Source organism: Rhinoderma darwinii, chromosome 3 (assembly GCF_050947455.1).
Source record: "Rhinoderma darwinii isolate aRhiDar2 chromosome 3, aRhiDar2.hap1, whole genome shotgun sequence".
Lineage (NCBI taxonomy): Eukaryota > Metazoa > Chordata > Amphibia > Anura > Rhinodermatidae > Rhinoderma > Rhinoderma darwinii.
This window is the reverse complement of record NC_134689.1, coordinates 306,115,218-306,129,946: the sequence shown is the minus strand read 5'-3', so window position 1 is coordinate 306,129,946 and position 14,729 is coordinate 306,115,218. Positions and strand designations below refer to the sequence as shown.

General features: G+C 40.3%; 1 long non-coding RNA gene across 1 annotated transcript in view; it reads left to right on the top strand.

The window, feature by feature from the left end:
* Window positions 1-14,729, top strand: part of LOC142748144 (uncharacterized) — a 143,800-nt gene that overhangs the window by 83,888 nt on the left and 45,183 nt on the right. The window lies entirely within an intron of this gene.

Genomic DNA, 14,729 nt, shown 5'->3' with positions numbered 1-14,729 from the left:
GGTAGTCCTTAAGGAACACAGAGGAGAGAAAGTGAGCAGCTGCCGCCATGGAGACGGAGCATCAGCATTTTGGATCCCACCACAGAGCACAGCAACAGGTGAGCACCACAGTGTGCGGGTTTAGGTGGGTATAAGTTTGTATTCTTTTTGGAGGCACAGAAAACGACATTATCATTGTGGGGGTAAACAAAAGGGGTTAATTAACGCTGCAAGGGGTATTATTACTATGTACAAAAGGACACAAATGGGGCAATATTACTACTGTGGGGGGCACTATTACAGTGGGGTCTAAAAGGGGGCATTACTAGTGTGTGGGGCTTAAAAGGGGTAATGTTACTATGTGAAGCATAAAGGATTTAACTTTGGCACACTTTAGGATTTAGTACCGTATGGGTGTGTCCCACTCAATGAGACTTTTGCACTGGGCCCACCAAAGTGTTCAAACGGGCCTGGCTATGGAACCTGGTACTTGAGGGGACGATCACCTGTGAAAATCTAGATAAAAGCCAGAAATGTAAAATGTCACAAGGCCTTTCTTTAAACATTTCAGCTAATATTACAAGTTCCCAAATATTTTGGCTGCATGAAGGGACTAAAGGTCCTTTTAGACCGCCTAATTTCTGCCAGTAAACGAATGGCACTCGACAATATAGCACGTGGATCTGTGCTAATTTAGCCCCACTTATATAGCACAATCTTTGTACTGTATGGGGATGAATGAGATTGTTTGTTCCCATACAGTTTACATCATTGCGGGCAGCACATCCCATATTTGCAAGGAAAGTTGTGCTGCCGACAACGATAACGTTGCTGCGTTAAAGCGTTCAGCCAACAAACAAACATTTGCTTGTTTGTTGGCTGATTGCTAAGCCCTTTTACACTGGCCGATGTTCCATTCCCTTGATTGGCTTGTGTAAAAGCGTTTGTAGGTGGAACAAAAGATCAGTCCCGGGATCCTTTTGGCAAAGACTGGGAGAAGAGATCTCAAACTGTAGTGTAAGGCCGTGTTCACATCACGATTGTGATAGACTGTAGGTAACCAATTTTTTATTTGCTTATGGGGATACTGATGCTATGCACATATAGTGGGCTCAATTACTATTCTATTGAGTCCAGTATTTTGTGCTAGGCCACTGCATTTGACTTCACCAGTGTGCAGTATCATTTACCCATGAATCCAACGAAAACCACCTCAGGGCAAAGGGAAACATTGCTCCTGCGTGTATAAGGGTATGTTCACACACACTGTTTTCAGACGTAATTCGGGCATTTTAAGCCTCGAATTACGCCTGAAAAAACGCCCCTAATACGTCTACAAACATCTGCCCATTGCTTTCAATGGGAATTACGATGTTCTGTTCCCACGAGCCTTTATTTTACGCGTCGCTGTCAAAATACAGCGCGTAAAATGACGGCTCATCAAAAGAGGTACAAGACACTTCTTGGGATGTTTTTGGAGGCGTTTTTCATTGACTCCATTGAAAAACAGCTCCAAAAATGGCCGTAAAAAACGCAGCGAAAAACGCGAGTTGCTACAAAAACTTCTGAAAATCAGGAGCTGTTTTCAGTGAACAGACCCTAAGAGTTAACCACTTTCGTCTCTATGGTGCAGCTAGTTAAAAATTATTGTTATACAGTCCACAAAATTCTGTACTGTATTTAAGCAATCAATGCCGATTTTGGTTGTATTTTTTTTAATGTTTTTTGAGCTAAACAATACTCAAGCAATAACAGCAAAAACTGAAGTGAGCTGGAAAATCTGGTATAGTCCAACACTATCCTGACAAACACATTATCAGATAATTACTGCAGTAATGGACAGTTGGCGAAGATCACAGAGTAGGTGGTCTAAAAACATACTCTCAATAATGTTTTTCTGGAAATTGACAGAACCATTATTGGACAAGTAGGGAAATGTGTTTGCGAAATTACCACTAATAGCTTTTATCAATTTGGCTGTTACCTGTTAGGCCTTATTCACACGAGCGTTGAATACGTCCATGTGATGGCCGTTAAAACAACGGTTGTTTCAACGAACCGTGTAAAGGCTCCATTGAAACGTGGAACCTCTCCTATTATCTTCCGTTTTCATGGATCCCTACATAGGCTCAAGTCTATGGGGATCCGTGAAAACAGGACCTGCACGGGGGCACCTCGGACGTGAAAAAGTCACGTATTTCACGTCCGAGATTCCCCATGCTCGTGTGAATCTAGCCTAAGTCTACCAACAGGATTCATAATAGAATGGAGCGAGGAGAGGTTTTTTTTCTGGCACTAGAGAGGATCATTTAAATCAATCTAGATGTTACATGATAAATAGGTTCCAGTCCTCTGAATGAATGAAGCGGCATGGCAAGCATGTGCCCTGCTGCTCCATTTATTCTCTCTGGCACTGCCGGAGATAGCTGAGCGCTGCACTCTCGGCTATCTCCGGCAGTCCCATAGACAGTGAATGGTGCGGCAATGCGCATGTGCAACCTGCCACTTCATTCATTTGGAGAGACGGGCTCCCCATTCTCGTGATCGGTGGGGGTCCAGCGGTTGGACCCCCAACGATCAGCATATTATCACCTAATTTGTTGTTAGGGGACAACATTTAATCTTGGGACAACCTTTTTAAAAAACTGAGCCAAAAACTGTCACAAAAACTGCATCAAAACTGTGTGTGTGTGATACTGGCCTAACTGAGCAAAGAATATATCTTTAAGGCCAGAATCAGACACACACAGTTTTAATGCAGCTTTGGTGCAGGTTTTTGTATTTAAATCCAGAAGTGGAGACAAAAGAGAGAAGTTTCAGTCTTTTCTTTTTACATTACTTTACTTTGAATCCACTCCTCCATAATTCTTAAATGGAAGAAGTTTGGAACAACCAGGACTCATCCTAGAGCTGGTCGACCGACCAAATTAAGTAATCGGGGAGAAGGGCCTTGGTAAGAGATGTGACCAAGAACCCAATGGTCACTCTGGCTGTGCTCGAAAGATCCTGTGTGCAGTTGTGAGAAACTTCCAGAAGGTCAACCCATCACTGGCATTCCTTTTCAATAAATTAGCAAAGATTACTGACATTCTGTTTTCACTTTGTGATTATTGAGATACTGAGCGCAGAATGATGGGGAAAAAACGTGATTTTTTTTCATTTTAGCACAAGACCTCAACATAACAAAATGGAGAAAAAATTAAAAGGGTCTGAAGACTTTCCGAATGCATTGTATAAGTGAACATTCTGGTTCTAGATGGAAAAAGAAAACAGAAAGAATTGAATAAATTTAACAACCATTTACTAGGATATTGTATACTCTCCTCAACATTGAAATTGCAACACGAAGAAGGGCAAGCCATAAGGTTATGCAAATCGAGGAATTAGCAAGTGTTGCTAAGATCTTCAAATGCTCCAATTTTTAAGTACCTAGCTCCAATCTGTGGCATGTGGGGGGGGGGGGATAAAATCCAGATTGAAAGCAAAGTTTTTTAGCCACATGAAACCTCAAAAATCGGATCAAGTGGTGTGGGATGATTGTGCGATGCCTCCTGTCGTCGACGTGCAAGTTATCGCCACTTGTTGCAAACTGAGAGGGACAGAATCCTTGAACTCAGAGACCTTGGTTTATCACTTCGGCAGATCGCTAAGCTCCTAGGCCTAGATGTCACCACTGTTCAACGTTGCATATCCCAGACCTTGGGAGAACAACAAATGGGAATGACAGCAAGAGGTGCGCAGAGGTGAACCTCTGCACGAACGGATCATTTAATTTGAAGAATGGCACGTAATGATCCATTCTGTACTGCAAGTGAAATTGGATGTTACATCCCAAGCCTAGGGCGGCAACCAGTGTCGACACAAACCATCAGAAAGCATTTGCACGACATTGGGCTACAAGCCAGATGTCCAGCTACAGGTGTTACATTGACCAGACACCACCGTTCTCAAAGGCTAACATGGTGCACAGCAAGATGCCAATGGAGGCTGGAATAAAGGTCTGTCCGCTTCAGCGATGAGTCCTGCTTTTGTTTCGGATGCAATGATAGCCGGAGATTGGTCTGGAGAACACGGGGGCAACGCCATGAAGAGGTGTTCACAAGGGAACGTCACATAAGTCATACTCCCAGGATCATGGTGTGGGGTGGCATAACATATGGTAGCCGGACCACTCTAGTCTTCATTTCAGGTACACTAACAGCTCAGCGTTACATTGATTTGGTCGTGGAACCAGTGATACCGCCTTTTCTCCAAAGTGACCCAGAAGCCGATTTTCACCAAGACAACGCCAGGCCGAATGTTGATCGTGTTACTGTGAGCAGCCTGTGTGGCCTAAACGTGCTTCCACGGCCTGCAGTGTCTGCGGACTTGTCTCACATTGAGCACATCTGGGACGTCATTGGTCGGCAATTGTAAAGAGAACTGCCAGCAAGCAATCCTGATGATTTGCGTGAGCAAGGGCATTCAGCGTGGCATAATATTCCTCAGACAACCATTAATAACCTCATTAATAGCATACCAAGGCATGTATGTGCATGTACTTCTGCACATGGCACTCATACTCGATACTGAATATATCAAGATGTTTAGAATATTTTGTTACTTTTTTTTATCATTTTCATATCATTAACAAGTCTATCGATCCTGTGCTTTCCACAATTCCAAAACAGTGTGTATATATATATATATATATATATATATATATACATACAGTAGAGGTCCAGAATTACTTGCACACGCACACAAGTTTTGCCATTTTAGCTGTTTACCAAAACATTTTGAATATACAGACATATAATCAATATGTGCTTAAAGTGCAGACTATCAACTTTAATTTGAGGGTATTCACATCCTAATTCGAGGAAGGGTTTAGGAATTACAGCTCTTTAATATGTAGCTGCCTCTTTTTTCAAGGGACCAAAGGTAATTGGACAATTATCTCAAAAGCTACTTAGTGGGCTGCATGGGCTATTCCCTAGTTAATCCATCATCAATTAGACAGGTAAAAGGTTAGGAGTTGATTCCAGGTGTGGCATTTGCATTTGGAAGCTGTTGCTGTGAACACACAACATGGGGACAAAGAAGCTCTCAATGCAAGTGAAGCAGACCATCGTTAGGCTGAAAAAAAAAAAGAGGAAATCCATCAGAGAGATAGCACAAATATTAGAAGTGGCCAAATAAACAGTTTGGTACATTCTTGAAAACAAAAAGCACACTGGTGATCTCATGTACTCCAAAAGGCCTGGACGTCAACTGAAGACAACAGTGGTGTATGATCGCAGAATTCTGTCCATGGTGAAGAAAACCCCCTTCACAACATCTACCCAAGTGAAGAACACTCTCCCGGAAGTAGGTGTATCATTATCTAAGTCTACCATAAGGAGAAGTCTTCATGAGACAAAATAGAGAGGGTTCACTGCAAGGTGCAAACCATTAATCAGCCTCAAAAATAGAAAGGCCAAACAACATGTAAAGAAGCCAGCCCAGTTCTATAACAGCATTCTTTGGACAGATGAAACTAAGAGCAACCTGTACCAGAATGATGGGAGAAAGTATGCAGAAGGCTTGGAACGGCTCATGATCCAAAGCACACCACATCTTCTGTAAAACAGGGTGGAGGCAGTGTAATGGCATGGGCATGCATGGCTGCCAAAGGCACTCGGTCACTAGTGTTTATTGATGATGTGACTGAAGACAGAAGCAGCCGGATGAATTCCGAAGTCCTCGGGGATAGGTTGATTGGACGTCGCTTCACAGTACATATGGACAATGACCTAAAACATACTGCGAAAGCAACCCAGGAGGTTTTTAAGGCAAAGAGGTGGAATATTCTGCAATGGCCAAGTCAATCACCAAATCTCAACCCGATTGAGCTGCATTTCACTTGCTTAAGACAAAACTTAAGGCAGAAAGACCCACAAACAAGTAACAACTGAAGACAGCTGCAGTAAAGACCTGACAAAGCATCACAAAGGAGGAAACCCAGCGTTTGGTTATGTCCATGGGTTCCAGATTTCAGGCAGTCTTTTGTGGGAGGGATCCTCCAGCTCACCTTGTTGTAGATTTTCACTGCGCTCTGCGCTTGGATCTCCGTGACGGCTCACGGTGTTGTTGACAGAAAGAACTAACAAAAGTAGATGGTCCAGCGCAGTCATATTTAAAATAGAACGTAGTTCAAATTTTATTTGGATGATTAAAACAAGATAGTTCCCGAATGTAAGGGTGAACGCGTGGATAAGGTTCCTACGCGTTTCAGACGTAAACCATGTCCTTCCTCATGGCTTTTTTTGCTAACAACTATGTGTCAGAACGAGGTTTATATCCGGTTGCCAACAGGTGAAAATTAGTGCTGTCACAGCAAGGTGGTGCTGTCCAGCAGAATGGTGCTAGACTAGAGAGACACCCATAAAGCATCGGCAGTCTATGAATAAGTGCTATCCAGCATGGTGGTGCTGTCTTGCAAGGTGGTGCTGAAACAAAAGGCCGGTCATAGAGCATCAGCGGTCTATTAGTTAGCTATATGCTACAACGTTGTTAGATAGATAGTTACCAATGATGGGGTTGGAAATAAAGATAATCCAATTTTATCCTTAAATAGTGGATAGGATATTTATACTTATTCTTGTTTGTTTGGTTATCGGATATGAACCTCTATAGTACTCACATCGAGATATTAAAACATAAACAACACGCTAAAAAATACATCATTTAAACACATTAAGACAATACATGAACTGGAAAATACATTGGTCTTTGAAGGTAATTAATGTTGTTAAAAGTCTCCATGGACTACAACACTGTTTGGTTGGCAGATAATGTAAAGAGGGAGGAACCTGTTGGTATGAACAATTAGATATCATTTGTAAAAACTGAGAATATTGACAAGTGCTTTTAATTATTAAGTTATGTTATATTCTGCCAATAATGTCATAAGTTCTTTTTACTAATAATGAAACATTAATTCTTTTTTTAGATTTAGACCTTTGGGAAACCTAGTTTTCAATGTAAATATCCACTATGCTTCCCGCGATAGGATTTTATGTTTAATGTTTCCCCCTCTGCTTGGAGTTTTGACCCTTTTCTATTGCATAGCATCTCAAACTTGTGATTTATCTATTATGAAAAGTTATAAAATGTTTTGCAACATTAGAAATGTTTGTGAGGTTAGGGTTTCTTATATAGCCCAAATGTTCTAGTAATCTAGTTTTAAATTTGCGGCTAGTACATCCTACATACATTAGATTGTATTCAATGCATTCTACAATGTACAGGGTGGGCCATTTATATGGATACACCTAAATAAAATGGGAATGGTTGGTGATATTAACTTCCTGTTTTTGGCACATTAGTATATGGGAGGGGGGAAACTTTTCAAGCTGGGTGTTGACCATGGCGGCTATTTTGAAGTCGACCATTTTGTATCCAACTTTAGTTTTTTCAATGGGAAGAGGGTCATGTGACACATCAAACTTATCGAGAATTTCACAAGAAAAACAATGATGTGCTTGGTTTTAACGTTACTTTATTCTTTCATTAGTTATTTACAAGTTTCTGACCACTTATAAAATGTGTTCAAAGTGCTGCCCATTGTGTTGGATTGTCAATGCAACCCTCTTCTCCCACTCTTCACACACTGATAGCAACACCACAGAAGAAATGCTAGCACAGGCTTCCAGTATCCGTAGTTTCAGTTGCTGCACATCTCGTATCTTCACAGCATAGACAATTGCCTTCAGATGACCCCAAAGATAAAAGTCTAAGGGGGTCAGATCGGGAGGCATTTCTTCTGCGGTGTTGCTATCAGTGTATGAAGAGTGGGAGAAGAGGGTTGCATTAACAATCCAACACAATGGGCAGCACTTTGAACACATTTTATAAGTGGTCAGAAACTTGTAAATAACTCATGAAAGAATAAAGTAACGTTAAAACCAAGCACACCATTGTTTTTCTTGTGAAATTCTCGATAAGTTTGATGTGTCACATGACCCTCTTCCCATGGAAAAAACTAAAGTTAGATACAAAATGTCCGACTTCAAAATGGCCGCCATGGTCAACACCCAGCTTGAAAAGTTTCCCCCCTCCCATATACTAATGTGCCACAAACAGGAAGTTAATATCACCAACCATTCCCATTTTATTTAGGTGTATCCATATAAATGGCCCACCCTGTATATTACTGCCTCACTGTTGCAATTGATATAGGTCTGAATTGGAAAATTTGTGTTGTTATTATGATCTTTAGAGACTCAGATAACAACACAAATTTTCTGAACTATCTTGTTTTAATCATCCAAATAAAATTGTAACTACGTTCTATTTAAAATCTGACTGCGCTGGCGGCTGGACCATCTACTTTTATTCGATCAGGCAGTCATTGCCTGCAAAGGAATCTCTACAAAATATAAAAAAAAAAAACATTTTATTTATGGTACTGTTAATTTGTCCAATTACTTTTGAGCCCCTGAAATGAGGAGGCTGTGTAGAAAAATGGTTGCAATTCCTAAACGTTTCACAGGATATTTTTGTTCAACCCTTTGAATTAAACCTGAAAGTTTACACTTCAATTGCATCTCAGTTGTTTCATTTCAAATCCAATGTGGTGGCATGCAGGGCCCAAATCATGAAGATTGTGTTACTATCCAAATAATTCTGGACCTAACTGTATATGTATGTATGTATTAAAAATAAATGAGACAAAACAGACAAAGCGATAATAAGTGCTTATGAAAGTTCATCTACAGTCATCACTTGAAAAATAGTTCTTCCTTGTCTTCTGTGTAAAGGAAGGGGGCATGATATGTTTTACAACCTATGTGACAAATACAATTGTTATATTACACAAATATTCCAAGTTACATCATGTAAGTCTGATAAATCTACTCCTGTCCCTGGTCAACAGAGCACATTTACAGCCAAAACAAAATATCTAGACTATTATAGAAAGTACTTGTGAAAAGACAAAAAAATCTAAATATGAAAAAATCAATGACATACATATTGAGCTTTTTGTTGGACTGATAGAATGATAAATAAAAAAGAAAATAGAAATGCAAAATTCGAAATGCTGAAAATCCCCCACATAATTGATTCAAAAGTAGATCTAAAAAATTGCTGATGTTACATGGGCCAGTGATGATTTTCTGTGTTGCCCATGGAAGGAAGGACAATCACATCGCACAATGGGAGAGTTTTATTTAAACTCGTGTAAAGGAAAAGTGATCCAGTTGCCCAAACCAGCTCAGATTTCAGTTTTCTTTTTTCCGAAGTTCTTCAGGAAAAAAAAAAAAGCTGTATATTTTCTGGTTGATATGGGCCACTTCTGCATTTTTAATTTGCAGTAGTTTTAATAAATCTCTCCTTATTTAAATATCATACAAGAAATGATGAGCTGTCTGCGTGTCTGTAGAGAGAACTGGCTAGTTAAAGGTGTTACCAGGGAATTTTCTAAATCTTTACTAGGGCAGGGAATGCTATAAAAAAAAAACCCCTATCAGGTACCCACCCCTAAAATGCCCCATCCCCGCCCCCAGTGGTCTGTTCCCCTCCAGTTCAATCCCAAAAGCTCCTGCAGTGGCCATGTGCTGTTTATCAGTCATGTGACGCTGCAGGCAATGACTGCCCTCAGCGGTCATGTGCCATACATAGCAGCATCACTGCTGAGGCCAGTGGTTGGCTTCAGCGGTATGTGACCGATGAACGGCATGTGACTGCTGCATGAGATTCCAGGACCTGCATGGTGGAGAATGGGGCCACTAGGCTGGACCATGAAGGGGGGGCATTTCAGGTGCTAGTACTTGATGGTTTAATATTTTATATCATTCTGTGTCCTAGTAAAGATTTTGAAAAGTCCCAGAAAACCCCCTTTAAGAAAGTCCCATGATTATTGCAGTCTTAGTACTCAAGCAGAGTCAAGCAGCATGTATGAGTGTACTAAGAGGGGAAGGAGAAGGAGAGCTAGAAGGCTTGTAGAAAGAGTGACCATGACTGGGCTGGAGCTCCACTGTATCTGTAACATAGCGGACACTCCAATACTTCTTGTTAGTAAGTTGGGAGGAAAGAAATGTCTGCAGCACAAATGGCTGAGCTTTGAAGGGAAAGGCTTCACAAAGGTACTCGACATGAGGATCTAAGAGCACTGTCGAGTAATTATTTTTAAAGTCAGAAAGTTATCTGAAAAAGAAGCCTAACTTGCCAGAGCTTTAATATTTTACTATCTGCTATTTCATTGCAGCCCGCTACAAGTAGTGCAATCCGGCAAAATGTCCCACAGTATACATGCCTAGATAGAGAACAGACTAATTGTAAAAAAAAATGTTCTTTAGAGAATTTAACTGAGAATTAAAATAATGGTTCAACGAAAATCATATTTTTCTCAAAGAACGAAGCTTGAGCAGAACTAACAAAACTAAAGAAAGAGCTTTAAGGGGCAGCTGTAAGTAAATCATTAGTCTGTATACAAGTAACAATGAATAAAGGGGTCACCTTTAACGTGGCTTGGTTGTAATGCCTGAGGCTTTAGAAAAAGGTCTCTAATATATATACTAATGCCTATGGGGCTTCATGATATTTACCTTAACTGCATCAGATCTTTGGTCACATTTAAGTAAATAACATAAGGCTCGTCTCACAGGGTCACCATCAAAGCATTTCTTTCCTACAGTTTCACTGTAAAAGCCGGATATTAAATGACTAAGACAATGTGTCTTATTAGTTTCCATAGTCCAGCTGTGTTGTCTCGTATTTAATATATACCTGTGCAGAATACCATACCCTATATTAGAAAAAGGCAGCCTATCAATAAACGTATTAATTATTAATTCATGTCCTATTACTTATATATCATTCACAGTGGCGTGCACAAATTGCAGTCAGTAGTCACCCACATTGGTTCACATGTCTTATGGGGCTCATAATCTAATTCAACTCTTTCAAACATGCACACATACAGCCCAGGGTAGATTTCATTGTATCCAGTTGACAATTTGTTGTTGTTTTTTGCTAAAGAAAGCAGAGAACCTGCCTTAGAACAATAATAATTTAAACCTTAACTTCAATGATAAATACATTTTAATATGTGCGAATACTTACCATTGAAGACTCTTTACCATATACTTTGCTAAGGGTGCTCTATGGTCTATCAATAAACTAACACCAACATCCTCCATAATCCGAACCTCCCAAACGTCTCCAAGACATCTTCTCGTGCTGCACCAGATCTCTGTAATGCCCTACCCCGGACAATCAGATTAATTCCCAACATTAACACTTTTATGTGTGCCCTGAAAACACGTGATTTTGGGCAGGTCTATCACATTTCCTAATCTGACTCTTGTACTTTACTTTCCCCCACTACATTATTTCTCAATACCTGACCCCTCCATTCAGCAGTATCCCCCACACTCCTTGCACCCTAATGCACTTTATATCTGTCATACACAGATACTGGCTGGTGACCGGCTTATACAGCTTATATTCACTACATTTTTAGTACAAAATATGTCTGGACTATTGTAGAAAACAAGCCCTTTTTACCTTTTGTGTCACCCCTATGTCCATTATAAGCTTTTACGAGCAGGGCCCTAACTCCTCTTCATTGATTTGTTACTCTCTGTTGTACATGTTTACTATGAATTGTAAAGTGCAGCAGAATATGCGGCTGTATGTAAATAAAATATTATTATTAGGGCACTGAGCCTCCTTTAGTTAAAAATCCCTGCCATATGCCCCCCCACTGCGCGATGGCAATAAATTGGAGGAGACCGAGCCACATGCTCTACCCCTAAGCTTCCATACCCAGCGACAACTATGCTTTCTTCTAGGAGATTAGCGGCTGGGGCCTCCGAGTGGGCACAGTTACCCAGTAAATAAACCCACCGACGCTGGGAGATTTGTGCGAGCTATTGATGGTGTGCAGCGGGGATTCTCGCAGATATTATTACAAAGAATAGGAGTCGCAGTTCCCTACTACAAAGAAATGACTACTACTGTATATTTGAAACTATTTGCTCTAGCAATGCATATTCAAGGACAGACATACAAGTGAAGCAGCACTGATTCACAAGGGTTAAGTACAATGTAGAAACAAATATTGCTAGTTGGAAGAAAAACCCCAAAAATGGATTTGAAACAAGGGCCCTAGTGCAAGCAAGAAAGCAGTGCTAACCACTGAGCCGCCATGAAGCCCATGATATTACTCATAAAGTGCCTGTGTCTCATTGATGTAGATGGTCTTGTGCAGTTAAAAGCTGCAGTCTACTTTATTGTGGCGCGGTAGGCAATATTGGATTTTTTCAATATGGTATCCAGGAAGCCAGATAAAGACCTATCTCCAATCTATTGCTGTGCTATTTTATTTTACCAAACCATGAGCACACAATATAATGGTGAATCTTGGCTCTTATCTGCTGCTCTTTAGAGATTTAATCAATCTTGGACATGCAGACTAATTTATTTGATGAAAAATAGAGCAAAAAAATTCTCCCCTGTGCATAACCGAGGTCGCTAACCACCTACAAAAGTAATATGTTTTGCTGGCATGTCCCTTCGAGACTAATACAACTACCTGGGCCCTTGTCAATGTCATGTGCCGTGAAGAAATACATGAGAGCGGACTGATGCATTATTGAAGCTCGAGGTTTTAAGTGTTCCTAAGCTCTTGCTCTACCTGCACATATCTAGTCAGATGCGTCATCTACAGGTTTCATCTCAACCCAGCACGAAGTTTTGCTCTTGGTGAATGAAAGGCTGGCAGCAAATCCTTTCCCAGTGGAAGACTAATTTATGCAGATCTATTCATTTATTCCTAGAGGCTTCCAACTCATTAACTGTCAGCTTTGGTAGTCAGACTAACTCCATTTACATGTCCGCAGAGTGGGACAGATACATTTCTTTGCCCCTGGGCTCTCTGCAAGAGGGAATGCAAATCCCTGCTTGACTTTTTATTTAATCAGGTTTTACTTCAGGAGTGATATTGTCCTGATGTTTTCCAAGACCAAAGTGTCAAGGACTTGAAACCAGTTAGAAATCCATTTTTTTCCTTGTACAATGTCTTTTAGACAAAGTCCGGTTTTAGCTCTTAACCATGCTTGTAAAACTAACATATTCAATCTTCAGAGGTTCGCACTGTGCATTGGTTTAACCTGATATATTTTTATATTGTGTCAACATGATTTTGGATGTCTTAGAACTATGCTCTTCAAATATAATCAAATATGTTTTTCACACATTTTTAGGCTATTGATATACTGTATACCATGTGTATTTGATAAATTAAGAGCTGCTGGTCTGGTCAAAAAATTTTTAAAATTAATGTTGGAACAGGCATTTAAATTGTTCTCTTATAAGGCCACTAAATGGGATAATATTATAGCTCGGGAGTTTGTTAAATGGTATGTCCATCTATGAGCGGCATTTCCAAGTTTATAAATACATATACATATTTCACAGCTGCATTCCCAATTATGCTATATGTCATTGGAAACAATCAACAAGCATGTTGTCATACACATCCATAACACTTTAGCTGAGCTCCTATAGTACAGTTTATTTTTTATTAAATATTATTTTTACTTTTTTAGATACAGCTGTTCTGTATTCTCTATACAGAGCAGCTGTAGCTAGCGCTATTCACTGAATCTGTCAGTCCCGCAAATCTGACAGGTTCAGTGTCGGCGGGTCCTGCGTGTCTGTGACATGCAGGATCCACCTGTTAGGCTACATTCACACGAGCGTATCAGATTCACGCGCGTAAAAACATGCGTGAATCTGGTCCGTTATACATCAGTGTGCTTTGCCAGGGGCATGCGTTATTCACGCACTCGCAAAGCACATCTTTTTTTTAAATTATAATCAATTGAATTAATGCGCAAATCACGCATCGCACACGGATCTGCATCCATATGTGGTGCGTGGTTTTTACGCACCAATTGACTTCAATGGGCGTACATGCAGTGAGTTTCACGCAATGGACTCTTGCTGCGTGAAAACTCCTGCATGTGTGAACGGCCCCATTGAAATCAATGGGTCCGTGTGCTGCACGTGATTTCCTAGCGCAGCACACGGACGTTATTCACATTCGACTCAATGAGCCCTTATCCATCACATCTAAGTTCACAACAAAGAGGTGGATCCAGCGTGTCAGAGACATACAATACAATACAGAGCAGCTGTTTCTAAAAAAGTAAAAATAATTTTTAATAAAAGGTATTTACAAAGTTACACAAAACACATTGATACACCTTTTTATTAAACTTTTTTTTTTGCCTTTCGAAGGTTTACATAGCCAATAAAGGTAAAAAAAAAAGTTGCCCTCTTTGCGCTTCTTCAAAGTTGGGAAGGTATGATGAAAGAGTCAGACTGTGTAGGGACAAACCCTATTGACAAAGTAAATGGTAAGGGTATGTTCACACGCAGTGACCACAACGTGTTTGTAGCAACTCGCGTTTTTCGTGGCATATTTTACGGCCGTTATTGGAGCTATTTTTCAATGGAGTCAATGAAAAATGGCTCCAAAAACATCCCAAGAAGTGACATGCACTTTTTCGCGGGCGTCTTTTTATGCGCCGTATTTTGACATCGACACGTAAAATTAAGGCTTGTGGGAACAGAACACCATAAAACCCATTGAAAGCAATGGGCAGATGTTTGTAGGCGTATTAGGGGAGTTTTTTTTAAAACGCCCGAATTACGTCTGAAAACACTGCGTGTGAACATACCCTTACACCTAGTTGTCAATTTTTTACATACATTCT